The sequence below is a fragment of the Lepidochelys kempii genome, chromosome 1, assembly GCF_965140285.1.
Source record: "Lepidochelys kempii isolate rLepKem1 chromosome 1, rLepKem1.hap1, whole genome shotgun sequence".
In the NCBI taxonomy this organism is placed as follows: Eukaryota; Metazoa; Chordata; order Testudines; family Cheloniidae; genus Lepidochelys; species Lepidochelys kempii.
This window is the reverse complement of record NC_136380.1, coordinates 50,021,259-50,048,576: the sequence shown is the minus strand read 5'-3', so window position 1 is coordinate 50,048,576 and position 27,318 is coordinate 50,021,259. Positions and strand designations below refer to the sequence as shown.

Sequence of the window (27,318 nt, the reverse complement as noted above, 5' to 3'; positions counted from 1 at the left end):
GCAAATCATTTATGGGACATTAAGGAGGGATCACTGGCAGACTGATGTGGCCATTAAATATTAATGATACCCGCTTATTTGATTAGTACATAGGAAATTATTTCTCTTGTAATTAATTTTAATTATCTGAGGCACCCAAGTTTATGGCAATAATCATTACATTTGTGGAAATAAATAACTAGAAATCCAAACTCACTCAGTGTGACTACTAGGAGCTAAAATAAAGGTTTGGATATGCATCTGTGTGCATAGAGGTCCTCATTCAGCATGGCACTTAAACATATGCTTAAATCACATTGACTTCATGAATCCAATTGATTTCAGTGAGATGTAAGCCTATGCATCAGTGCTTTGCCCAAGTAAGTCCAGAGTTCTTTATTATATTGTAACTGAGAGCAATGAAGAAATGTAGAAAACGGCAGGTGTTTCCAAATGTGATATTAGTATTTAATAGCAGTAACAGAATTTTGCAAAGAAGCCCAAAGAATGACTTGGTGAATCCTTATTGTCACATAACCCTACGTCCGTTCGAACCCTTTTAAAAATCATGAAGTATGGGATTTCTGGATCTGCACAAATCAGAAAAAAAAATGAATTTCCTTTACAGTGCAAAGTACAGTGAATATGCAGTACACTCTGATTAAACATAAAGTAATTGTGGATCATTATTTTAATGATTTTTTTCTCCATATTACCCTACTTCTCCTCTTTATCTGGCTGGGGGACTGGTTTGAACAGGTCCTCTAACCCTGTGATCTCTTCTAGTTTAAATTAACATGTGCCCCCGTTCCTTCAGTTCCCAAATTGCATCTTCTGTCTTTCCAAGGGCTATTTTAACTCTGCTAGATGAGGGAATCATTTTTATTGCCAATGTCACCAGTTCAACGGATCAGCTGGCAAAGGTGCTGATTTAGCACAATGGTTGGAATCTGGCCTAGAAAACAGAGGTCTTAATTGGCAGTTCTGTGCCCATTTACTTTACCATTGTGTCAATGATATGTGATGGTTGTTAATTGTAGTATAGTTCTATTATGTTTTTGTGCACGTTAACTTTATCTACTGGATCAATTGTGTTTTCAGTAAATAATGTCGATACTTGCCTATGAAAAATAAGTGTACATTATTCTAAAGGTGAACAGCTTCCATCAGATGCTGGTATTGATTTAGTGATGAAATATTTTCTTCAGCTCTTTACTGAAATATCTACTTGAATCAAAATCTATATGTTGCACTGAAGACTGGGAATCTTAAAGGATTTACAAGCGTGTACATTTTAAACAAAATGGAGTATTTAAACAGCATTTCCAGTATTTTGACTATGATACATTTCTTAATTGCTTTTCTTTTACAGTAATATATCCTTTGTCTCTGCAAGAGAAATAAGATTTATCACCCATCTTACAGTTGGGGAATGCTTGTTGCAAACTGGCTACCAACAGGCTTTGTGACAAGTGATTTCCTGACATAATTTGATCACTGAAGTTTAACCATGGCATGTTGTCATGTAGTAGAGCTGGTTGGGAAATTTTCATCCAAAAATTCATCCAAAAATTCATCCAAAAATTGTAATTCATCAAAACCAAAACTTCTGACAGAAAATCTGTTTTGACAAATTTCCCATTTAAATTTTTTTTGAAAAATTTATATATCATTAAAATATCATCATGTTTTGATACTTTCAAAAGGAAAAGTGTGTTGACTTTGATTTGAAATTTGAGTTACATTGTAGTAAAACAAAATGTAAAAAGTCAGAATCAAAATGAAACATTTTGAAATGACTGAAACAAAGCATTTCAATTGACCTGAGCTGAATTTTTTCAAATGTTCTAGTTCACAAAAATTTTCAAGTTTTGACATTTTGTCCCAATTCAGGTTGGGAAAATATGTTGAAATCTGAAAAATTCTGTCCGGATGGGAAACCAGTTTCCTACCCTGCTCTGTTATGTACTGCAATACAGTACTTTTTGTTTAATATGGATCTGATCAAAACACAAACACTGGAGTTTCCCTGCCATTGTAAGTTTCCTTATCATTATCCATTATAGGCAATACTTTTTGTTGTTGTTTTTTAAAGCGGAATATTTTTAAAGGCAAACAGAATTTGCAAAAACCTATATTAATGCAATGTCAAGGTTGTGAATTTAAGGAATTTAAGGTTTGTGTTGCAAAATGTACTTTCCCATAATGGGCATGCTACTTATTAAGGTGTATCTTTAGCAGGTGAAATAGATGGTCAGTTTTTACAGGGAGAGATGTAGTGGGGTCCCCCAGGATCTGTACTGGGACCAGTGCTGTTCAACATATTCAGAAATGATCTGGAAAAGGAGTAAACAGTGAGGTGGCAAAGTTTGCAGATGATACATAATTAGTGAAGTCCAAGCTGACTGCAAAGCGATGCAAAGGGATCTTACAAAACTGGGTGAGTGGGCAGATGAAATTCAGTGTTGATAAATACAAAGTAATGCACATTGGCAAACATAAATGCCAACTATACATACAAAACAATGGGGTCCAAATTAGCTGTTACCCTCAATAAAGAGCTCTTGGATTCATTGTGGATAGTTCTCTGAAAATATCTGCTCAATGTCAAAAAAGCTAACAGAATGTAAGGAACCCTTAGGAAAGGGATAGATAATAAAAAAAATCATAATTATTAGTATTATGAAAATATAAATATAAATTATTAGTATTCCCACACACACAGTTCTGATCACCCCATCTCAAAAAAAAAATGTTAGAAAAGTACAGAGAAGGGCAACAAAAATAATGGATGACTAAGGGGAGATATGATAGGTTTATAAAATCACAAATGGTGTGGAAAAAGCGAGTAAGAACTTTTTTTTTTTTTTTTACCCCTTCATATCACATACACACCAGGGGTTACCCAATGAAATTAATAGATGCCAGGTTTAAAACAAACAAAATAAAGTACTTCTTCATATAATGCACAGTCAACCCGTGGAACTTGTTGCCAGAGGATGTTTGTGAAGGCCAAAAGTATAACTGGGCTCAAAAAATAATTAGATAAGTTCATGGAGGATAGGTCTATCAATGGCTATTAGACACGATGATCAGGGATGCAACCCCATGCTGCGAGTGTCCCTAACCCTCTGAAGCCAGGAGCTAGGATGGGATGATGGAATAGATCACTTGATAATTGCCCTGTTCTGTTCATTCCATCTAAAGCATCTGGCACTGGCCACTGTCAGAAGACAGGATAATGCATTAGATGGACCATTGGTCTGAACCAGCGTGGCCGTTCTAATGTTCTTACGAAATAGTCTTCAAAAATACCAAACAGCTATGTGCAATCAGCCACTTAATTTTGCATTTCCTGACTGTTTTGTGTTTAACTTCAAAATCTTAAAGTTGCAATAATAGAATTTGTGCATTCAGTTTCTTTAGTGTGTTAAAGCTCTCTTAATAAAAGAAGAACAAAAGCAGAGAAGAAAGTCCCCAAACTTCACCTCTCATGCTTATTTCTTTGCACTCCTTTCTTTCTCCTTGACATTCCTCCTCATTCTTTTTCCTTGGTCACCACTTCCACATTCCTCTCATTTTCCCTTTATCCTTTCTTTCTCTTTCCTTGGCCCTTTCCTCCTTAAAGATCCCTTCCCTTTTCTTTCAACTTCGGTGTCCCACCCTCCATATTCTCTCCCTCTAGGGTTGTCATGGCCTAAAAAAGTGAATTCCAGGTAATGCTAGAATTGCTCAGCGGTTCATCATCTTCTTCCCCACCTACTATGAAGCTACCAGTTGTTTAGTAGGGAGTCCTCACTTCCAGCCTTGAATAAAGAAGGAGCTAGTGATCAGAGACAGTGCTACTAGAATACTGGACAGTAGGAGTTTGGAGTGGAAATCAAGGCCTTTCCCTGTCATTGGTTGGCACCAGTGTTCCTCTGGTCAGGTCAGGGGCATACATATGTTGTTTTCCTTGGCCTCTAGTCATCTCTCCACAAAACCACATTTGTCTGTGAGGGGAAAATACTTTTCTTTGTACTGTTTTTCTTTCTTTTCTTTTGTATTTTTTAGCTTTTAAAAATAAATTAAAAGATGTTTGGGATGCCATTTCCTGGAGTTTCAGAGTGAGTTCCTCACAATATGTTTATCAGAACACTTGCAGCTTTTCTTAGAAAACATTGTAATGCACAGAGTCACTTGGCCCCTCTGGGAAACCTTTTATGGCATACCAGCATTGTTAGAAATGTAGTGACATGTTCAACCCTCAAGAATATGGCAATATTTTATGAGTATGAATATTGTAAATAACGTTCTGCACATTAAATATGATATACCTTAGGAGAAAATATTAAATACTGGCAAGTGGTGAATTAGTAAAGGGATGACTTGGTCTTCCTGTTCTACTTTCTGATTTATTTCCCTGATATTGTATGCTGTGCTATAAGAGTTTCCACTTCTAAACAACAAATCTAAACTTTTGAACCAAACCCGCCAAAAATGATTTTCAAATAACTTAAACAGTAAATTAGAGGATACTCATTTCCAGAGGAGGAGATGAGTTTTCTCCAGCTTTGGAGTTCACATTTCTGTACAGTTGTGAGTGCATGTTCCTATACCACAGTTAGCTACAATAATTCAACTTGCGTTTGCAGCCCTGGCAGCTTTTAATCGTTTAGTAAAGTAGCGTGGCCAAAATGTTCAAACTTACCATACTTAGACACCCAAGTAAGGGCCCAGGTTGTCAGAGGTATTGAGTAACTGCTGCTCCCATTGACTAATAGGAGACCAGCATTCCTGAAAAAACAGGCCAGTTTTTTAGGAGGCCAATTTTTCAAATTTGGCCTGTGTAATTCTGTGGCGCTAAATTAATGACTTCTTATTAAAAGTTGTAACCATGCTACAAATGTTGTATAATGAGAACATCAGTTGCTTCCTGAAATCTTCTGTCAACTATATTGTTGCTGTCATTTCATAGGGGAGCTGCTTGTCTGCCCTGCTGGGATATAATTACCGTAATAAAATAGCCAACAAAAACAAAAGAGAAAATATATTATGGGGAGAAAAATGAATATCCATTTTGACAGACCCATCATTATTCCATATGATAACAAATTGCACTTTGATTGTTCTTAACAGTACCTCTTAAGAAAACTATTTATAAATGAGGTTTTGGGTGATGTTGAATGCTGCTTAAGAAGAGTGACATAAATAATAGTTTGTAATCCACTAGTAAATGCCTCTCTAGTAAATGCCACATAGAAGATGATGTTCCTCTAACTCAAGTACTAGAGGTCTGTGCTGGAGAAATCAAAGGTCCTGGGTAGAGTTCTACAGAGAGAGGTACAGTAATTCCATTTCACAGAGGATTCTAATATTCTGAAACTTTGTTTCATTCCAATTCAGAACAAAAGCCTCAAATTTTGAAATTCTCTGCAAAACACAAAATTCTTGGGTGTCGGACTTGGACAGTCAGCATGGTGAGCTTCCCCAGAACTGGAACCCCAGGAAACCCTGAGGTCCCTAGAACCCATGCAGTTTGCATTATTATTACTTACTGTTTTCAATCTAGCAGTGCCTAAGGGGCTCAGCCAAAGATCAGGGCCCTGCTATGCTAGGCACTATAGGAACATTTATCGAAAAGATAGCGCCTGTCCTAAAGAACTTAAAGTGCAGGTTAAAAAAAAAATAAGTAAACTGTTTTCTTAAATAATTAGCAATTAAGTTTTCACACTCTAAAAAAGTATGTGTGGGTGAGGGGGAGGATTGGGGTGACAATAAAACTCAGCAACAAAGCTGGTGCCATAGCCCAGTAATGTTCATATCCCCTGGATCTGTCTATGAGCCAGTGTAACCCACACACCTCCTGAGTGTGGTGTTTTGTCCCCTCTAGTGACACCAAGACCACTTAGAGATTAATGACAGGTTTCAGAGTAACAGCCGTGTTAGTCTGTATTCGCAAAAAGAAAAGGAGTACTTGTGGCACCTTAGAGACTAACCAATTTATTTGAGCATAAGCTTTCGTGAGCTACAGCTCACTTCATTGGATGCATACTGTGGAAACTGCAGAAGACATTATATACACAGAGACCATGAAACAATACCTCCTCCCACCCCACTATCCTGCTGGTAATAGCCCATCCAAAGTGACCACTCTCTTTACAATGTGTATGAAAATCAAGGTGGGCCATTTCCAGCACAAATCCAGGTTTTCTCACCCCCCCCCACACACACACACAAACTCACTCTCCTGCTGGGGGTGGGGGGGGTGAGAAAACCTGGATTTGTGCTGGAAATGGCCCACCTTGATTATCATACACATTGTAAAGAGAGTGGTCACTTTGGATGGGCTATTACCAGCAGGAGAGTAAGTTTGTGTGGGGGGGGGGGGAGGGAGGGTGAGAAAACCTGGATTTGTGCTGGAAATGGCCCAACTTAATTATCATACACATTGTAAGGACAGTGATCACTTTAGATAAGCTATTACCAGTAAGAGAGTGGGGTGGGAGGAGGTATTGTTTCATGGTCTCTGTGTATATAATGTCTTCTGCAGTTTCCACAGTATGCATCCGATGAAGTGAGCTGTAGCTCACAAAAGCTTATGCTCAAATAAATTGGTTAGTCTCTAAGGTGCCACAAGTACTCCTTTTCTTTTTTTAGAGATTAATGAGTCTGCTCTATAGCGTTAGCTAAGGGAGAGTTGGCTTTTAGCTCATGCACTAGAGGCTCATGCACTAAGCTTCAGAGGTCCCTGGTTCAATCCCGCCTGCCAACAACCAGGGTCTGTTAGTGTTACAAGTGGGGACTCATCGGGGATATCAACTGGGAAGTCTCTGAAGCTCGGGATGCGCTTCCTCAGCTAGGGGAAGTATGTAACCTCCATACCTCCTGGGTGTGGTGTTCTGTGGCACCGAGACCACTTAAAGATTAATGAGTCTGCTCTAGGAGCCAGTGGGCTTTTAGCTCATGCACTAGAGGCTCATGCACTAAGCTCCAGAGGTCCCAGGTTCGATCCTGCCCACAAAGACGGGGTCTGTTGGTGTTACACCAGTACTTGCTGCGCTAAACATAAGGTACTTACATCATTTAATTTTTCAAGGCATAAGGTCCCTCTCCATACACTAGGTCTAAACTAAAATAGTCTCCTCCAAAACAGCCCTGCTCTACCACCGCTAAAGGCAATCCATTCCCTTATCAGAGATCCAGGATGAAAAGATGTGGCTCTTGCCATTAGAAATGCTGAGTACAGAGACCTGTGCGGTATGAGCAAGAGATCATAACAGAAAGAAAAAGGAGAGCGTGGAGTCACTTGAAAGAAATTTTCAAAGGAACAGGCAGCCCTACTGAAGCCCCTGTGACTTTGTTCCAACCTTCATGACCGCATCTGTGTTACTCCTCTGGGCAAGTCAGAGCACCTGTTCTGTGGAGGATAATCACGGATAGATGTGTGTGTCTGAGTGAAGGAGAGGGATGCTTCTCGTCTCCAGCCAAAGTATAATCATCACTGGATGAAACTAAGCAAGCTAATTTCTCCCAGTATATCTCCTAGCAGCAATTATTCTACTCAGCTTGAGCATTTTGGTTCCTTCATGTATTTTAAAGTTATCACTAAACAGCACAAGACAACAGTTAACTCAAAGCACTCTAGACTGTGGATAAAGGAAGCGAATTTACTCTACTGACAAAATAATGAAGTCATCTTAAGAGCTGACAGAGCTATTTTAATGATGTCTGAAAAACTAAATATAGCAGTTTATAGTCATATTTGCTGATGCAGGGTAATGTAGTCTCTAGCAGCGAGGGGCTGGCAGAGAAGATGGTGCACTGCAGTAATACAATGAAATCCTTACATGACCTTGGCCGTTTGTGAGATGCTCTGTGGATAGACGTGTGCCCTTGACTGATACATTATGAGATACGAAGAGAAGCAGATGTTAAAGCCTTATGGCTTTAACAAATGGCCTGATCCTACTTTTCCAGGCAAAACTCCTCCAGGTGACTTCCAGGATAACTCTCACTGAAGAAATAGGGGCCATATGGCATATCTGCAGTTATATATGTCATGCTGTAAAAGGGACCTGCTGCAAAAAATGGGCCTTATTCTGGGAGATACTAGCACCTGTGGCCCTTAGTGGAAACTGCAGGTGCTTGGCTCAACTCAAGATCAGGCCCATTCTTTTCTTCAGGTCCTTCTGACTACATGCACCTTGTGCTTTTCAGTGGTACAAAGCTTCAGGCTTACCGAATATGCTGTGGCTTTACTGCAGTCCCTGCGCCAGGGGCACAACATAGCTGCACTGAAAAATGCAGATTTATTGTAAATAAACAACCTCATCATCATCATCATCATCAAAAAGGGAGTAAAAACCCCCTCAAACAAAATAAAATGAAAAATGGGGAAGGGGGGGATATTTCAGCTGTAACGATGTTTTATTTGACCCAAAATGAAATGTTTGTTTGTTTGTTCATTTTGGTGAGAAAACCTGAAAAGTTTCCACTTAGGGTTAATCCGGAATGAAAAATCAGTTATTTGCTCAGCTTTGCTCCCCACCTGGGACGGGGTGTATAAACCTCGCACCAGCTGAGTGAGGGTAAATGACCCACTCAGGGTATGAGCACCCCCACTGCACCACAACTGCAAGACATAAGGCCTGGTAGGAAGATGTAAAAGGGAGAAGTTCAGCTGCAGAGCTGGGAGGAGAGCAGACCTTCAGCCCTCGGCTCCTGGAGAGGAGCTCAGCTGAGAGCAGGGACTGCTCGTATGACTGCTGCCTTTTGGAGCCCACTTAGGGGAGATGGGCCTCATGCTGAATAACGAGTGCTTCAGAAGGTTACCAGTGACTCACCTGTAGGTGCCGAGCAGGGCTACGGCCTGCTGGAGAATCTTTGAAGGAGGACAGTCCTGCTGTGGGCTTGTCAGTTTTCTTTTGGACCTTCGATAACTCCAAAGGGGCGGACTCCCATGGCACTCTGCCAGTGGGCTGAGTCTCCTGCAACCAGACCATGATGTTGGCTGCCCAGAGATTGAAGACCTAAGGCCAGGAGAGTGCACAGTGGTGTAGTCGAGTGGGAACACGTCCAAGGGCCGGGCCAGTATTATTAAGCACCAGCAGTATTGTAGTTGAACCAGAAGGCAGCCTGGTCCCCCTACCCTGTAGTTTCCAAGCCGCCTGGGGTGCTGGAGGGACGCACTCACCCATGATGGGCTCTACATTGTGGGCTTGGCCCTGCTTCAGAGCTAGTAGTGGGGCCCATCACAGCCAGCGTAGGTACATTGCAGTCCCACCTCATCCAGGGCACTGGGCCCTTTTAAGCAGGGCAAGGGCTCAGCCAATCCTTCCCATAGGGGCAGCAGCCAGCAAGAGGGAGTCACTTGCCAGCTCTAGCTCTTCCTCTAACCAGGTCACATGAGCCACCACATCAGGGCAACTCAGCTCTGGGGCTGACTGTGTGTGGGGGTCCTTGCACTCTGGAGTGGGCAAAGGTAGGTGTGGGTCAGTCCGCTGGGGATCAGAGACTAAAGGTTGCTGAGGCCGCAGCTTGTTACTGAGCATGGGACTGGGGTGGCAGGGCAAGCTGCAGTGAAGAGGTTGGCAGGAAATCTTTTTGGGAAAGTCACAAGCAGGGTAACCCTAGAGCAGTCAGGATAGGCAGCCAGAGCTTTCCAAAGCTCCCAGGACAGCTTTCGTTTTGTTTCTCTCTGATCCACATAGGTTTGGTGGCTCACCTCCTGTAAGTAAGTATGTGTGTGTGTGTAATTTTTTTTTAACCAGACACCTCGTTATTTCAGATAACCTACATGTCTGCAGACATGCCCAGTTTAGCCAAGGATTACTGTACTAGAAGTTCAGTATACAAATCAAATGTGAATAACAATTCAGAAGAACAAAAATTTTTGTTTAAGAAAATCAATATTTTAATGGTGTACAGATTTAGGACTACACTGCTGGAGTGTAGGGCCCTCTCATGCCCTTAGGGGGCACCCTAGGAGGTGTCCCTATGACATCTCCCCAGTGACCTCTCTGCTCATCCAAATAAGCCTGTGCAAAATTCTGCTCTTGTTGATGTACTGGACTGAGGTCCATTGACTCTTAAAAAACAAAACGTGAAGAATGTGGTATCCTAAGATATTGCAGTTCATGGAAAAAAGATGGAGCAAGTTATAAACATGAATTTTTATTGTCTCAATTTTAATTTGGGAATTGTGCTTGTTTCTGTGGAAGAACACAAAATAACCTGATCAAGTAGTCTATGATGGAATCCTCTAAATATTACTTAAGAGACAAAACCTTCTCCAGCAGTGAAACAGTAAAATTTCACAAAAATGAAAAGGAGGACTTGTGGCACCTTAGAGACTAACAAATTTATTTGAGCATAAGCTTTCGTGAGCTACAACTCACTTCATCGGATGCATTCAGTGGATGAAGTGAGCTGTAGCTCACGAAAGCTTATGCTCAAATAAATGTTAGTCTCTAAGGTGCCACAAGTACTCCTTTTCTTTTTGCGGATACAGACTAACATGGCTGCTACTCTGAAACCAGTAAAATTTCAGTATGTCCGTCCTACCTACTAAAACTCGGTGTCTTAGCAAATGACTGTCTCCTTTTCACTAAGCTGAAAATAAATTATAACCATAGTTCATTTCTATAGATCAGTTAACACATTTTCAATCAAAAAGGAAAATATTTGGAAGACTTGTATCGGGGGAGGGATAGCTCAGTGGTTTGAGCATTGGCCTGCTAAACCTGGGGTTGTGAGCTCAATCCTTGAGGGGGCCGTTTACGGATCTGGGGCAAAAATTGGGGATTGGTCCTGCTTTGAGCAGGGGATTGGACTAGATGATCTCCTGAGGTCCCTTCCAACCCTGATATTCTATGGTTCATGAAAAACAATATATATTAGACAACTTGAAATTAAGGTATTGTAAACATTTTTTCTACTTTAAATCATTTTTGCTTAGAGCTGCCAACGAGACTTTGACACTTAACAACTGATAAATGAGAGAGGGATCCGCTACTTCTCTGGAGACTTAAAAAAAACCTGACAAGAACATTGCTGTAAATGACGATCTAATGTAGGTTGATAAACTGCTCTTAAACTTGCTTCTATTGGAATTAGGGGGTACTGTCTTACAGCAAGCAGCATCTGACATCAAACTTGGGCTGCAGCGTGATTTTATTCTGATGTCTGAACAGTTAACGAGGGTTTTCAACATAGAGCCATGTTCTGCCCTTATTTACACCTGAACAACCAGTTCTTCTGGAGTAGTGTTTTCCCAGGTGTAAATGAAGGGAGCAGAATTTGGCAGTTTATATATTCTGTGCCTCAAGGTAACTTTTAAACAAAAATAAACTGAATCATTTCATGATATAAAATAAAACAATGTAATCTTGTATATCTGTTTTCTATTTAAAGTACTGTAGTTCTTTCCCTCAACCTCTCTGATAGATATACTGTAACAATCCATTGTTAGACATTATTGCACTGGGCGAGGTGTCCTGATTCAAATTTAATTCAAAATTAAAAGGGGGTTAATGGTATTTACACTTACAGGCAATTAGTTAACTCTGAAGTGTTTTTTAATGGAGAGTGAAGGCATTTTTTAAATGAGAGGGAACTAGATGGAAGAGTGTGGTCATAGCATTGGCCTTCTACTTCTGTAATGAGCAGTTCATGAAGGTCATAGTTCAAATAAATTTGGTGATCCGTACTGGATGACTGTTTCCACCTCTGACAGGTTAGCAGGATTATCCTTTTGCTTCATCTAGTTAATTTCTGCTAACTCCTTGAGGCAGGTGTGAGATGTCAAATTCCATCTGGAATATAATGGAGGTAGGGGGTAGCTTTCGGAAAGGACATTTGGGTCTAGTACAGCTGGATGCTGAAGTAAGAGCCTTAGGGCAACCAAATCTGGGAAGATGGCTTAGTCTGGAGTTCATAGTCAGTTCAAGTTATTTTTGGTAATAAATCCCAGGAAGTAGGTAACTTTTGACCTTATACAAAAGGCGTGACCTTGTCGGAACAGAATGGTGGGTTACAGTGGGAGAATCCCCAAGCAATATGGCACAATTGGCAGCTCTGCTCAGAAGCTTGTGAAAGGTGTCACAGGTGCTAGAGGTAGTGGAAACTTCCTTTGAATGAGGAGGGTGGAGGTGCATAGTGAAACCTAAATGTACTATGCACAGTACTAAGCATGGAGGGCGAGGAGAGGCGGGGGGGTGGGAGGAAGTTGGAGCTTTGGGGAGAAGTCAGGAATACTGCCCTGCATGGGGGGAGCAGGAAGAGTTGGGGCAGAGGGGGGAAGTTGGGGTGTTGGGGATGGAAAGATTTGTGCTCTGCATAGGGAGTTGAGGCATTCAGGAGCACTGGGCAGCAACACAGCATGGAGAGGTTGGGGTCTGAGGAATAGCAGGGGGAGTGGGGTGGGTGCACTGCATGGGGAGCAAGGGGAACTATTGGGTCTTGGGGAGGGGGTGTTGGAGAGCTGGCTCCAGGCGGGTCCCAGCCATTCACATCTCTCTTGCTGAGGGTAGCTGCTCCCAGTCTCTGCCCATCACTCCATTTCCTACAGGCTACCCCAGCTCGATCCCAGGCATCACAGCAGCATGCTCCAGTCCCTCTAGGTTCTGTCCCCTGGAGCCACAGAGCCCACCCAGCCTGAGTGTGCAAAGCAACTTGCTTAACAACAATGCGCTGGAGCAGAAGCATGGACCAGTCCTCACAATATTTTCAATGTGGGGCGTTGAGTCCCAGCCTCCATTCTCTCCCCCGTTCCACCGCCCAGGCAGGATGAAGCAGACACAAGACCTGCCTGACTGTGCCTGGCTTGTCACAGTGTAATGCTAGGGTAACGAAACCCTCGGCTGGGTTGTGAGTGGGAGTCCAGGACCTCTTGATCTAAAAGCATGAGCCTCCATTGCTTGAGGTAGAAAACTAAGTCCTGTAGCTCAAGGGCAGAAGTAGACTCAATAACCTCTCTATACAGTGTAGCCACTAGAAGGGGACAAAGAGCTGTAAAGTATTAACGTGGGTTACACACGTTCAGCCAAAGAAGTGCTGCTTCTAAAAAAAGCAATGGGCACTTTTTTTAGTAGGTTTTTACTTAAAATATTATACAGACTCTGCCCTTCCAGTTGTTGTGTATTAGATTCTGTCCAGGCCAGCATGCATCTCTGATAGAAATGCACTAATAGTTACTGATGTTTATTGAGCACTCTGCAGCAGAAGGCAGGAACAAATTAGTAATCACCTCAGTGCTGTCAAAGCACAGCTGAAGGCAGTAGTACAGAGGTGCTGCAGCTGCATGCAAAATAGAAATTCATCCCCAGTGTACAAGCCCATTGAAGTGAATGGATTTTTGTCAGCTATGAATGTGGCCCGGTGTTTTATGAAGAGAGAGCAATAAAGAAGGGCAAGTTCAGAAAAACTGCGGACAAAACGGTGGGGATGTATCTGAATCATCCAGCAGGGATCTGAAATTGTTCACTCCATTCTTGGTGAGGTGTCAGCTTTTCAATGTGGGAGGAGGGAACATAAATGGCTTCAGGCTTTTATTTGAAATATGTTTATACTAGGTGCATACCTACCCGAAATATTTCTTGGTTCTCAAGGACTTTGTTATATAAGGCCAATATATATGTCAGGAGAGTTTATTTTAAAGCACAAGCCTGCATCTGCCCCGATATAACTGCACAAAAGCCAGTGGGATTTATGCTAGGGGTGAATTTGGCTCAGTTTTAATCTTGATTTAAAGTTAAGCAATATGATTAAACGTTTTAAGATTTTTGCTCAAGCTGTCAAGCATACGCTGTACAAAACCTAGCTAAGCTTGTTTGCCATTATAACCTTTCAGTACCAATGAAGATTTTATATGTGTGATGGTTTTATATTGGGTAACTTGCACACATCGGCTTCTGGTGGGTTATTTGTTTTCTCTTATAAAAATCAGATCACAGGGCCTGATCACTTTGTCCCCACCCTCATTATCCTGCCCCAAGGGAGTTTCCATAAATGGAGCTGGCCCTTCTTAAGTAAAAGGGGAAGGCTTTCATCAGCTGCCTCCATCACACCATCACCCCTTTCCAGAACCCTGGGCCATATTCAGGGGGCTAGTTTTCTAGCTTCTCCCTGCCCGCAAGAGCAAATTACAGTCACTTCTCTTCTGTTCATGCCATGCATGAATGCAGTGTTCATGCTGAGACCTATTGACTTATGTAATGTCATTAAGCTATTTTTCATACGATCCTCTCTCCCCTTCTTAACAGAGTTTAACATTTATTCTTTCTTAAAACTACAGTTCACTGAACTGTTGTTTCACTGAACTGTCCACCATGATGCATAAATTAGTTAAATGCACTATTTAAATGTTTCCTTCCAATATGTCTTGTAGTCCCTAACATGAGTCTGGGACTTCGCTGTATTTGGGATTTTGACTCTGATCCTCCCACCAGAAACATACATGCTTAATGTTGCTCATGGGATCAGTCCCTTTGATTTCAGTGGGACTATTTTGCTTGTAAAGTTAAGCACGTGCTTAATGGTTTGCAGAATTAGGGCCTTAATTAATTGTGAATATATTTTGCAGTTGGTTCCATTCTTAGGATTGCCACTCCTCCTGGCTTGGCTGGGAGTCTACCGGAATCAGCCTCAATCTCTCAGTGACTATTAAAAGCAATCCAGAAGATTTTAATAGGCCAAAAGTCCAGTCAGTGGCACAGCGGGGCTAAGGCAGGCTCCCTACCTGCCCTGGTTCTGTGCGGCTCCCGGAAGCAGATGGCATGTGTGGCTCCTCAGCGCAGGGAGCAGCCAAGGGGTCTCCACGGGCTGCCCCCGCGCACCAACTCAACAGCTTCCATCAGCCAGGAACCACAGCCAATGGGAGCTGCAGGGGCACTGTCTGCAGACAGGGGCAGCGTGCAGAGCCCCCTGGCCCCTCCACTTAGGAACCAGACAAGACAGCTGCTTCTAGGAGCTGCCCAAGGTAAGCACCGCTCAGCTGGAGCCCTCACCCCGTCCCTCACCCCATCCCCTGCTCCAGCCCCGAGCCCCCTCCTGCACCCCAACTCCCTCCCAGAGCCTGTACCCTGCACCTCCCCCCACACCCCAACCCCTTGCCCCAGCCCTGAGCCCCCTCCTGCACCCAAACTCCCTCGTGGAGCCTGCACCCCAACTCCTGCCCCAGCCTTGAGCCCCCTCCTGCACTCTGAACCCCTTGGCTCCAGCCCAGAGCCCCCTTCTGGACCCCAAACCCGTCATCCCTGGTCCCACTGCAGAGCCTGCACCCCCAGCTGGAGCCCGCACCCCCTCCCACACCCCGAGCCCCATTCTGCACCCTGAACCCCTCATTTGTGGCCACATCCCAGAGCCTGCACCTCCAGCTGGAGCCCTCACCCACACTTCCGCCCCGCACCCCAACTCCCTGCCCTAGCCCAGTGAAAGTGAGTGAGGATGGGGGAGAGCAAGCAATGGAGGAAGGAGGGATGGAGGGAGCAGGGGGCAAGGCCTTGAAGAAGGGGCAGGGCAGGATCTGACCTTGGAGAAGAAGTGGGGCAGTGCAAGGGTGTTCGTGTTTGTGCGATTAGAAAGTTGGCAACCTTACCCATTCTACACTTTTAATCAGCTTTTCTTAACAATAAATTCGTGCTTTCCTTTTAGTTTCCATTTAGAATTAAACTTGTATGTGCTAAATTTCAAACATGTTAATATCAGACTATCAGGAATTTTCCTACAAGCTAGAGTGACACTGATTGATACCTCTCCAAATTAAAAGACTGTATAAGATGACAGTCCATTCCCTGGCTGTAATTTTATTGTCGCTTGCTCAAATGTTTAGATGGTAATAGGTGTAAGGATTTCTGCTAACATGAAAGGCAATATTTACTGCTAATATATGATTACAAGTGATGTGCAATTAAGAGTCTTAACACTGGGATAACACTTCCCAGTGATATAGTGCTTCCCTTTTAGAAGATATGAAAATACAAAAAGTGCAAGCATCACTGCAGTTAATTAGATTGGGTGAGCTGTTTGTAAGACATTTGATTATTCATTTTTAAAAATATCTGCTTTAATTCTGCAAACTAATTTATCTTCTGCAGCAGTAAGGAGTGTGTGAAAACCAGAGGCTCGTTTCATTAGACAGCCTGATTCAGTGCCTATTACAGTCACTGGAAAGACTCCCACAGAATTAGGTGGGAGTTGGATTAGCCTCTTAAAAATAAAGTAGAATTCATTTAGATCTGTAGAGATATTAAAATAAAATCTTCCTTGAGTTCACAACAGTTCAGAATGGAATAACTACTCTATTTCTCTAAGAGAGAATGTGAAGCTCAGGAACTTAGATGGGGTGGGATCTGAGTTACCCAGGAAAGAATTTTCTGTAGTATCTGGCTGATGAATCTTGCCCATATGCTCAGGGTTTAGCTGATCGCCATGTTTGGGGTCGGGAAGGAATTTTCCTCCAGGGCAGATTGGAAGAGGCCCTGGAGGTTTTTCGCCTTCTTCTGTAGCATGGGTCACTTGCTAGAGGATTCTCTGCTCCTTGAAGTTCTTAAACCACGATTTGAGGACTTCAATAGCACAGACATAGGTGAGAGGCTTTTTGCAGGGGTGGTATGTGAAATTCTGTGAAATTCTGTGGCCTGCGTTGTGCAGGAGGTCAGACTAGATGATCATAATGGTCCCTTCTGACCTAAATATCTATAACTTTTTACTTCTTCTTATATGCAAAGTTGTTTTAACAAGCTTTTTAATGAAAAATTAAAAGGAGACTGTTAGTTTAATTTATTATTATTTATTTATATTATTGTGATGACTAACGTCCCAGTCATGGATCAGGGCCCTGTTGTGCTAGATGCTATACTAACATAGTGAGAGACAGGCCCTACCCTGAAGAGCCGACAGGTTAAGTAACCATTAATTCATTATTGTCTTTTTGCTCCAACAAGGGTGAACCCTAAAGTATTAACATTTGTTTCTAATTTCAACACTTAAATTATCTGTAAAATACCTTTTTCGGAGCCTGTAGCAAAGGACACACTGGTTTAAAGAGGACATTTAAATGGCAGAATAAGGCCTTTGTCCTACAATGTGTTCCATGCTTGGAGACCTGTACCCACACAGAGCTCATTGCAGGATGGAGGACTAAGCTGGCATTGATCATGCTGGCAGCCCCCTCTGAGTACTGAGACTCTGGGAACTTTCTCAACTGTTCTGCCATCCTCTCATGCTCTTCGCCTGGTGTTTATTTCCCTGTTGTGTATTGTCTGAATTGTCCACTGTGAGCTCTCTGGGGCAAGGACTCTGCTTGTGACAGTTATTGGTACAGTGCCTAGCACAATGGGACCCTGATCCCTGCTTGGTGTCCTTAGGTGCTACCTCATTAAATAGTAAGCGAGCTATTCCAGGGCAAACTGGGAGCTGATGTGAAGCACTGGAAGCTAGACAGCCCTAGATTCAGATTCCCTCTGCCCTATTTACTGATGAATGAGACAATGGAGTCTAAGTTACATGCTGATGAGCCTAACAAGGGGTTGGAAGGTTATAAGCTAAAGTAAGGGGTGACTTAGTTTAACTTGTGCCCTCCTTGTAGTTGCTTTTTTGCAACATTTGTCTCGTTTGGCCCTGCAGTATGTGTGTTGCACCAGCTTAGACTCACCACCAACTTGTGGACCACATGCAGAGGAGTGGGGGTGTGTGTGTGGAGTTATCGTTGGTGTGATGTACATGTGTAGGGCCCAGAAGTATATGTTATATTAGCATAGACTTACTTAGACTCAGCTCTTAATTAGGCCCCTGGAATGCTGTGGAGAAAATGTGCTCAGCCTTCAGGTATTCACTTGAAAGGGCTTCACTTTATTTGTGTACACAGAATGGTTTGGTCTGGTGCAGGGAAAATGTTTTCTTTTCCATCTGCTTCCTTCCCTTGGGCTTGATCCTGCTCCTGCTAAAGTCAGTGGCAAAACTCTTATTGACATCAGTGGGTGCCAGATCAAGCCATTTAACAAATACTCTTCTAAGTGGGGTTACAATACAGCGTACATTCGGGGTGTGGTGTACATATTGCTATCCTTTTAAAAATACAGAGTCACTTCTGTTTGAATTACTGGGTTTCTCTAATGATTATTCTTTTAGGTGAGCCAGAAAAGAGACTTCTCTTCTTTGGCTGGAAACACACACCTACTTTGGACGCCTTTCTTCTCTTTCCCTCCTCCCTTGCACCTAAAAGTAAACAAAAAGCTCTCTCAGGGAAAAATGTATGTTTGGACTAGGAACTGAGGCAGCTGAGATTCAGCTAGTTATTTTTGATTGCCTCTTAGTTGTGGGGTATGGGGATCAGATACGGTCAAGATTTCCACTGCGTTCCAGATCTGTTTTCCTCCTAAGGTTAGCAGTCTGCTAGTGTGATTTCCCGCGCCCCCTCCCCCCTTCCTCAGCTTTTCCCACAGTCCGTAAGACTTATCTGACAATGGAGTTAGTGTCAACTGTCCAAAACTAACTAGGAGATATATTCCTTTCATCACTCTTGTGCTATTATTGCTTATCAATGACACTCTCTAACTTAAGTGACTGTGGTTAATTTACAGGCACACAGGGCCAAATTCATGCCTGTGGTAGCTCCATTGATTTCAGTGACATTATGCCCTGGGTGGATTTGGCCCAAGGTGTCTGAGAGACACAAGTGGTAAGAATGTGCTAGTAACAAAACCAAGAGTAGTGAAGACACAGAAAGCGAATAAGAAGCTAAGAGCTGTGGCAGGGTTCACATTTCAGAGTTCTGGAGTATGCTGCTGCATTATGGAGTTTAGAGTTTGCGGCTAGTGTTGCATAAGAAAAATTGTTCTTATTTAAAAGAAAAAAAAGTCCAATGTCCAGATTTTTTAAAAGTGTCCTACTTAGTAAAGGCACAGGAGATTTTCAAACATGCCTAAAGGATTTCAGAGAACAAATTCCGTTGAAAATTATTAGGACTTGTGCTTCCAAATCCCTGCTTAGAGGCTTTTGAAAATCTCCCCCATGGTGCAAAACCAAACACACATAAGCTGGAATTTTCAAATGAGCCTAAAGGAGTTAAGTACTCCAATCCTATTGAAGTTCAATGTGATTCGGGCATCTAACTCCCTTACCTGCCTTTGAAAAGTGCAGCCTTCATATTTCTGATTAACAGATACACTTAAAAAAAAATCTATGAAATGTAAAATCAAACATTTCAAAGGTTAACAGCTAACCTGTGGTTTGCAGTGTAAATATCCAGAAATGTACCCAGAGCAGCCTGTTAGTCTTGTGTGCAAAAATCTCTGGATTGTTCACATTTCCCACTATAGTATTCATCCTTGTTTTCTGTGTACTTCTAGGCTACACGTCTCCCTTCTTACCCTCTTTCCCTGCCTATCCTGCAACTCCAATCTTCAGCTACCATTCCAACCCACGCTTCACTTTCCTCTTCCCCCACTTTCCACTGTCACCTCCCAGCCTTCTTGCTCTCTCCGTTCTCCCTTAGTCCAGTGGTGTCATTCTACCATCTTTCTTCCTTTTGATCCATCCTCATTTTCCTTGTCATCTCCTGCTTCCATCCTACATCTCTGTCTCCTTCAGAACTCCACTCTCACTTTCAGTTCCTAATTACATCCCCTCAAGAGCTCCATCTCCAGAAGTGTGCCCTAAAGCAATATAGCACATTCCCATCCTGTTTTCCCATCAAAATAATTTCCCTGTCTACTCTCAGCTAGTTAATACAGCTGTCCAGTGTCCATGTGGATGGTGGCTCTTTATATGGACTGACTGAGGATTACATGACAGATTTTCAAAAATAAGTGCCTAAAGTTGGACTTCAAAGTCCCTATTTTCCCTCCTAAATAAGTGACCTGATTCTCAAAAGGGACTTCAACAGGAGTTGATGGGCATTAAGGACTTTTGCAAATGAGGTACTAATTGAAGTGCCCAAATATGAACTTAGGAGTTGAACGTTGGGCACCCATTTTTGAAAATCTTGGCCAACGTGCCTGGCCCAGGTATTTTCAGACCTGATGTACAGAGGTGGGGACATTCTGGAGTCACTCTTTGCAAGTAAAAGATGAAGCACTGTCAGAAACTGAGGTATCACAAGAGGAAGTGTTGAAACAAACTGAACACTTTAATTACAATTAATCATCAAAACTAGATGCTTTTCCTCTAAGAGTTCAAAGATGTTAAGAGTTAAATGGTTGTGCTGCTAAGCAAAAATATACAGTAGAATTAGACTTCAGTACTATATGGGCCAGTGACTGTTGTATCTATTTTTCTAAAAGAAATGCTGTAGGTGTGTAACATACCAGAGTACAATCCAGACTGAGCAGCTGTGTCACCCCTTCTCTCTAACCTGGGGTGCCCTTTACAATGCCTTGCTGCTATAACCTCTAGTCTGGACTGCTCACAAACAGCTCCAGCATGCAAGTCACTGCAAGCTATGTCTCTCTGTGTGCTGCAACCAGCCAGCCAACCACACTTTTGCTCTTACCTGCCTTGGTTATACTGCAGGATGACCCCAGCTCTTAGATTGCCCCCCAGAAATGTATGCCCTGTACTGCCCAAACCTCTCCTGGACAATACAAGTTTATTTGAAGTCAGTTATTGCTTTAATAGAAATAATATATACATAGTTGCCGCCCTAAATGGAGTTTCTCAGATATTTCAATCTAAACCCACTGGCTTAGGGGTTTAATAACAAGTTTATTAACTAGAGAGAGATTTTAAGCAAGTACAAGTAATGAGGCATAAAAGCCAGAAATGGATGTGAGAAAAATAAAGATAAAACACAAGAGGTGCCTAATTTAAAAAGCTAAGCAAAACTCAAAGCAAAGTTTTCTCACCACATGCTCTCTAGTCTTACTGACCAAACTTCTTAGGTCAGGACCCTGGACCGCTTCTCCAGTTCAGTGGCTGCTTCCTTTGTCTATTTGGGTGCAGTGAATCGACGGACAGAGAGAGAGGGAGAGAGAGAGAGAGAGGAGGGCTGCCTTGGGGTATTTGTCCCTCCTTTTTATAGTGTCAGTCCCCCTCTTGGAAAACATTTCCACCTGAGATTCAGAAGACAGAGTGTACAGGGAAGGATGTTCCCTGCTGCTTTTTTCCTCATCTGTTAGAGCTTCTTTTGTTTCCCTTCCTGCTTGATGACTCTGTTTACTGCTTACATGCAAATTAAGCAGAGCACACATTCATTTGTTGAGGCCGGCCTGTTTGCTAACCTCAGTTTGGAACATGTTAAGAATATCATACAGTGGGATCTTATAACTTCACATACAATGTTGCCATACACATTTTATCAGGATCATAATAACCATCAAATTATGAATTTTCAAGTGATACCTCACAAGGCATACTTTGTACAAATATTATTACAATAGTGTGTAGAGTGTGGACACGTGTACATTCTGTCACAAGATGATTCAGGAATTACAGACCAAAGAACCTTCTATTCATTATCAGGTATATTTGCTGAAACAATTAAAGAGAGCTATCAAACACCTAAATCAGGGTGATAGCTTGGCTATGAAAAAGAACATTTCTTTCATAAGAATAAACAGTAGATATAACCTACTTGGACTTTCCAAAAACATCTTCTAAAAGCACTCCCAAGAAGCTATGAAGGAAACTAAGGAGTCACAGGGCGAGAAGGGAAGTTTTGGTCATGGAATAGAAACCAGTTAAAAAATAGAAAACAAAGTATAAATAAATAGTTTTCAGCATAGAAAATGTTTAATAGTAGGTTGCACAAAAGACCTTTACTAGGACAAGTATTATTTAAATATTAATCACCTTGAAAAAGTAGTGAACAGATGGCAAACACAAGATTTCTTAGCATACTCAAGGCTAGGGAGGCTTGTGAGAAGCTTCAGAAGAACCTAACAAAGTTAGGTGATTGGACAACATGAAAGCAGATGAAATTTCAATTTTGATAAGTGTGAGGTAATGTACAGGAAACATCTGAACTACTCATACACTAATTTCTTAATGAAGTGCTGCCATTTAGGAAAAAAATGTAGGCATCATTTTGGAAAGCTTAATTAAAACAGCTCAGTGAAAACATCTGCTCAATTTGCAGCCTAGTCTAGAAATCAAATAAAATAGCAAGTTACATAAATACTAGAAAATAATGTGGAGAATGTTATAATGCCGTTATATAAGTCAATGGAACTACGCCGCTCTGCCTTTCAATACTGTATTCCATTTAGTCATCTCATCTCACAATGATCTAGGAATATAAAAGGGTCAGAGAAAATGAGATGCGTGGAAAGGCTAGAATTACTTCGGTTAAAGAGAGAATGAATCAGAAGTGATGTGATAGGATGCTCAAGGGTGCATCCAAGGAAACAGATCAGTCTGGATTTGGAAGCTTTGGTACATGCCTTCAAGAGACACCCTTAGAGAGATCAGTACAGTCAAAGGCAATACTGTTCATACATAAGGTGTGAAATCCTGACCCTAATGAAGTCAATGGGAGTTTTGCCATTGACTTCAATGGAACCATGACTTCACCCAAAGGATGGGATTTTCAAAAGCGCCCAGCATTTCGCCAACTCTGCTCTCATGGAAATCAATGGCAGCAGAGTTAGGCCAATGCTAAGAGCTTCAGTGTTTGCATTATTTACAGGGCCAACATGTGTTAGAGGAACCACCCTTTTATTTTCATATTCTGAAGAAAAAATACTGAAAGTTAACTAAAAATGTTCAGCAATCTAGGCAGGAAACTTGGTTACAAGTAATAAGTAAATACATATATTTGTGACCTGTTCTGCTTGAGATCTACTACAGGCCTCTGAGTCGGAGACCATGGAGTCTGCAGGTTTGGGGGTAGGAGAAAGAGAAAATATGATTTCCTCTATTTAAACCCTTCAGCCCTATCCCCCTTCTCCGAGGAAATGGCTGGCTCTTTTTTCTTCCTGTTACCCCATAGGTGAGTTTCAAATTTACCTCAACAATTAAACATTGTGGGTTCTTTCCTTCGCATACCATGTGCATTTTAGTTGGATTCAAAGACCATTCCTCCTTTTACAGGGAGTTATCAAACAACTGCTTCCTTTGGACCACAAATGTAATGGCTCAGTAGCCTGCTCTCTCCTCCTGGTTCAAATGCAGTGTGCTGAGCCATTATACCTTGACTGGTCTTGGGAAGGGAAAGAGAAAAAATGGTAATAACTAATATAATTAGAAAAATTCTGGCTTGAGAGGAAATGCAAAGCTTTGGAGCAGGGCATATGCTTCTGATAATCATTAGGAAGGCAGTGAGCTTGGGTTTCTTCTTCGAATGCTTGCTCATGTCGATTCGATTCTAGGTGTGTGTGCGCCCACATGCACAGTCGTCCAAGATTTTTGCCTTAGTATCCACAGGGTCAGCTCTGGCTCCCCCTGGAATGCTTTTCTCATACACTGGTATACTAGACGCAGCCGACCCTGCACCCTCTCAGTTCCTTCTTACCGCCTGTGACGGTTGGTCAGAGTGCCTCATCTTGCACTGCAAGAATGTTAGACAATGGGCTGTAAAGAACAGCTATCTTCTTAGTATATAGTTTGTAGGCATTTGGTTAGCCATTAAGTTAGGTGTTAGGTTAGTTTGGTAGTTAGAGTCCCGGCTGGGACTTCACCCCAGAGCAGGGCATGCCCCGTTCTCTTGGCTTCAAACCATGCTTGTCATTCAACAGTCCGATGCCTATTAGTGACCCCCCACAACAGCTGTTTGAAGTGCTTAGGGGAGTCCCACAGAAAGGACAAGTGCAGAATCTGAAAAACTTTCACCGTAGAACCCAGAAGAAGCGGAATATCCACTTGAGGGCCCTCCTCATGGAGGCTGTGCTTCATCCTGTGTCGGAGCCCTCCCGCTTGGACCCCATGCTTGGACCCTGTCGGCATCACTGCAGATCATGCCACCGGCACCAGGCTCCACCTGGCACCATTCCCCCGGGCCGGTGCCTACGAAGTGGCACCAGAGGGGAAAGGGGCTTTAGTCAAAGGACCTCTGTCAGGCCATGTGCCTGCCCTGGGGCTTCAGGGGGGTCCTGCTGCAGTTGAACCCCTCAACCCAGCCAAGGATCCGCCTCCGACTCCCAGGAGCAGCAGGGGACTCTGGCTTCTCCTAGGGCCTTGCTGCCCAAAGCGGCCCCCAGCGGCTAAGGAGCGAACAGTGTGACTGGCACCGCGATCACTGCTCCAGGCTCCAGACTCTGCTAAGACCCCAACACCTAAAGGGCAAGCTGGTCATGGGACTGCCCCATAGGAGAACCCTTTGTCCCTGGACTGCAGGTGTAGATCCCCCATCTCTGCAGCCTAGGACCCCGGCACTGCACCTTGGTCTCCAGTCAGAAGGCCCAGGTCACCGACACCACGCTTTCCACCCCACAAGGCATGGGACACCGTAGTCGAGGCCCTGGTCCCTGTACACCCAGTACTGGCAAGTTTCCTGACAAAAATCACTGCGGCACAGGTCACCTTTGCCCAGACATCGGTCCTCACCAGGGTGGGATCGCTCCCCATCACGGCACCAGTCTCTGCCTCCCTGGTACCACTCATCAGGCAGACACCAATCCTCACCCTTATCTCACCAGTCACTGACCAAGGTCAGTCAGCAAACAGTCCTCGATGGCCCCGCCTTGGTCACTGGAAGGGCAATGGGCGGAGTCAGACTGGGATTCCATAGAATATCAGGGTTGGAAGGGACCTCAGGAGGTCATCTAGTCCAGCCCCCTGCTCAAAGCAGGACCAATCCCTAATTTTTGCCCCAGATCGTTAAATGGCCCCCTTGAGGATTGAATTCACAACCCTGGGTTTAGCAGGCCAATGCTCAAAGCACTGAGCTATCCCTGCCCCCAAAATAAGACCAAGGTTTCTTTGCTGTCTACAGGAAGGAAGTAGTTTTTCATCCCAGATGGGACTTGAACCCACAATCTCTGGCTTCAGAAGCCAATACTTTCTCCATTAAGCCACTGGGCCACTATATTTCAGCCCCTCACCAAGGAGGGGTGATTCGCTGCCAATCTGTGAGACTTGTGCGGTATCTGCAGTGGTGGCGTTGCAGCAGGGACAGTGGCCCACTCAATGGCCATACTGGAACCAGTGGGGCGTAACCGTAATGCAGGTCTTATATTCCCTCCAGTCTTCCCTGAGTGCCTTGGACAAGCCGCCTCTGGCACCGGCGTCAGAACACGGTACCGAATCCGACATGAAGGCAGCATAGCAGGCTCCAACACCTAAGGAGCCGTCCTCAAAGGAAGGGGAACCCGTCCCTCCCCTGGCAGTGCAATCGTTGTCTCTGGATGAAGCGGTGGCTGGTCCCTCCCAAATGGGCAGCCCCCCGATGACTTCAAGGAGCACCAGGCTCTCCTTAAAAGAGTGGCTACCAATTTGAACTTAAAAATTGAGGAGTTCGCGGAGGAGTCCGACGACCTCTTTAATGTTATATCCTCCTCCACCCCAGCCTGGGTCGTGCTGCCCGTCCACCCAGGGGTCCTTCAGATCGCTAAATCGCTGTGGCAGACCCCCTCTTTCATTTAGCCTACTTCTAAGAAGGTGGAAAAGAAGTCTTCTGTCCCTGCAAAAGGGTTCAGATATTTGTGCACACAACCTCCAGCAGCGTTACTGGTCGTGTCCATTGTTAATGAAAGGGACAGGCAGGGCCAAGTCAGTGGCACCCTGAAAAACAAAGACACCAAGAGGCTGGATTTGTTTGGCAGAAAAGTTTATGCGATGGCCAGCCTGCAATTTCGGGTGTCTAACCACGAGGCCCTGTTAGGCAGGTATAATTTTAACCTGTGGGACTCCCTTAACAAATTCAATGGGGGCCCTCCCACATGAGCGGCCCAGGAGTTCACTGCTTTAGTGGACAAAGGCACAGCGGTGGCGAGAGGGCCCTCCAAATGGCCTGGGACACTACGGACTCAGCAGCCAGGGTGGTCGCCTCTGCAGTGGCCGCCATGAGGAGCAGATCCTAGGAGATGCAGTCCACTATTCAGGACCTCCCATTTGAGGGAGTGGGGCTCTTCTCTGAGCTCATGGACTTGAGACTCTACAGCCTTAGACTCCTGTGCCACTCTCTGCTCCTTGGGCCTCCATACTCCTCAACAGGCCAGGAAGCTGTTCCGCAATCCGCTTCCACAGTCTAGGTCCGGATTTGATAGAATAGATAGAATATCCCAGGCCGGGGTTCCAAACACACCCCTGGAACCCAGACTTGGGATATTTATCTACTACCCAAGATCCATAAACCTGGAAATCCTGGGTGTCCCATCATCTCAGGCATTGGCACCCTGACAGCAGGATTGTCTGGCTATGTAGACTCTCTCCTCAGGCCCTACGCTACCAACACTCCCAGCTACCTTCGAGACACCACTGACTTCCTGAGGAAACTACAATCCATCGGTGATCTTCCTGATAACACCATCCTGGCCACTATAGATGTAGAAGCCCTCTACACCAACATTCCACACAAAGTTGGACTACAAGCCGTCAAGAACACTATCCCCGATAATGTCACGGCTAACCTGGTGGCTGAAATTTGTGACTTTGTCCTTACCCATAACTATTTTACGTTTCGGGACAATGTATACCTTCAAATCAGCGGCACTCCTATGGGTACCCGCGTGGCCCCACAGTATGCCAACATTTTTATGGCTGACTTAGAACAACGCTTCCTCAGCTCTCGTCCCCTAACGCCCCTACTCTACTTGCGCTATATTGGTGACATCTTCATTATCTGGACCCATGGAAAAGAAGCCCTTGAGGAATTCCACCATGATTTCAACAATTTCCATCCCACCATCAACCTCAGCCTGGTCCAGTCCACACAAGAGATCCACTTCCTGGACACTACAGTGCTAATAAACGATGGTCACATAAACACCACCCTATACCGGAAACCTCCTGACTGCTATTCCTACCTACATGCCTCCAGCTTTCACCCTGACCACACCACACGATCCATTATCTACAGCCAAGCTCTACGATACAACCGCATTTGCTCCAACCCCTCAAACAGAGACAAACACCTACAAGATCTCTATCAAGCATTCTTACAACTACAATACCCACCTGCAGAAGTGAAGAAATAGATTGATAGAGCCAGAAGAGTTCCCAGAAGTCACCTACTACAGGACAGGCCTAACAAAGAAAATAACAGAACGCCACTAGCCGTCACCTTCAGCCCCCAACTAAAACCCCTCCAACGCATTATTAAGGATCTACAACCTACTCTGAATGATGACCCAACACTCTCACAATTCTTGGGAGACAGGCCAGTCCTTGCCTACAGACAGTCCCCCAACCTGAAGCAAATACCCACCAGCAACCACATACCACACAACACTAACCCAGGAACCTATCCTTGCAACAAAGCCC

The 27,318-nt window shown here is 43.7% G+C and overlaps 1 protein-coding gene across 6 annotated transcripts in view; it reads left to right on the top strand.

The window, feature by feature from the left end:
* Positions 1–27,318, top strand: part of STARD13 (StAR related lipid transfer domain containing 13) — a 491,362-nt gene that overhangs the window by 225,218 nt on the left and 238,826 nt on the right. The gene's annotated exons all lie outside the window — the stretch shown is intronic.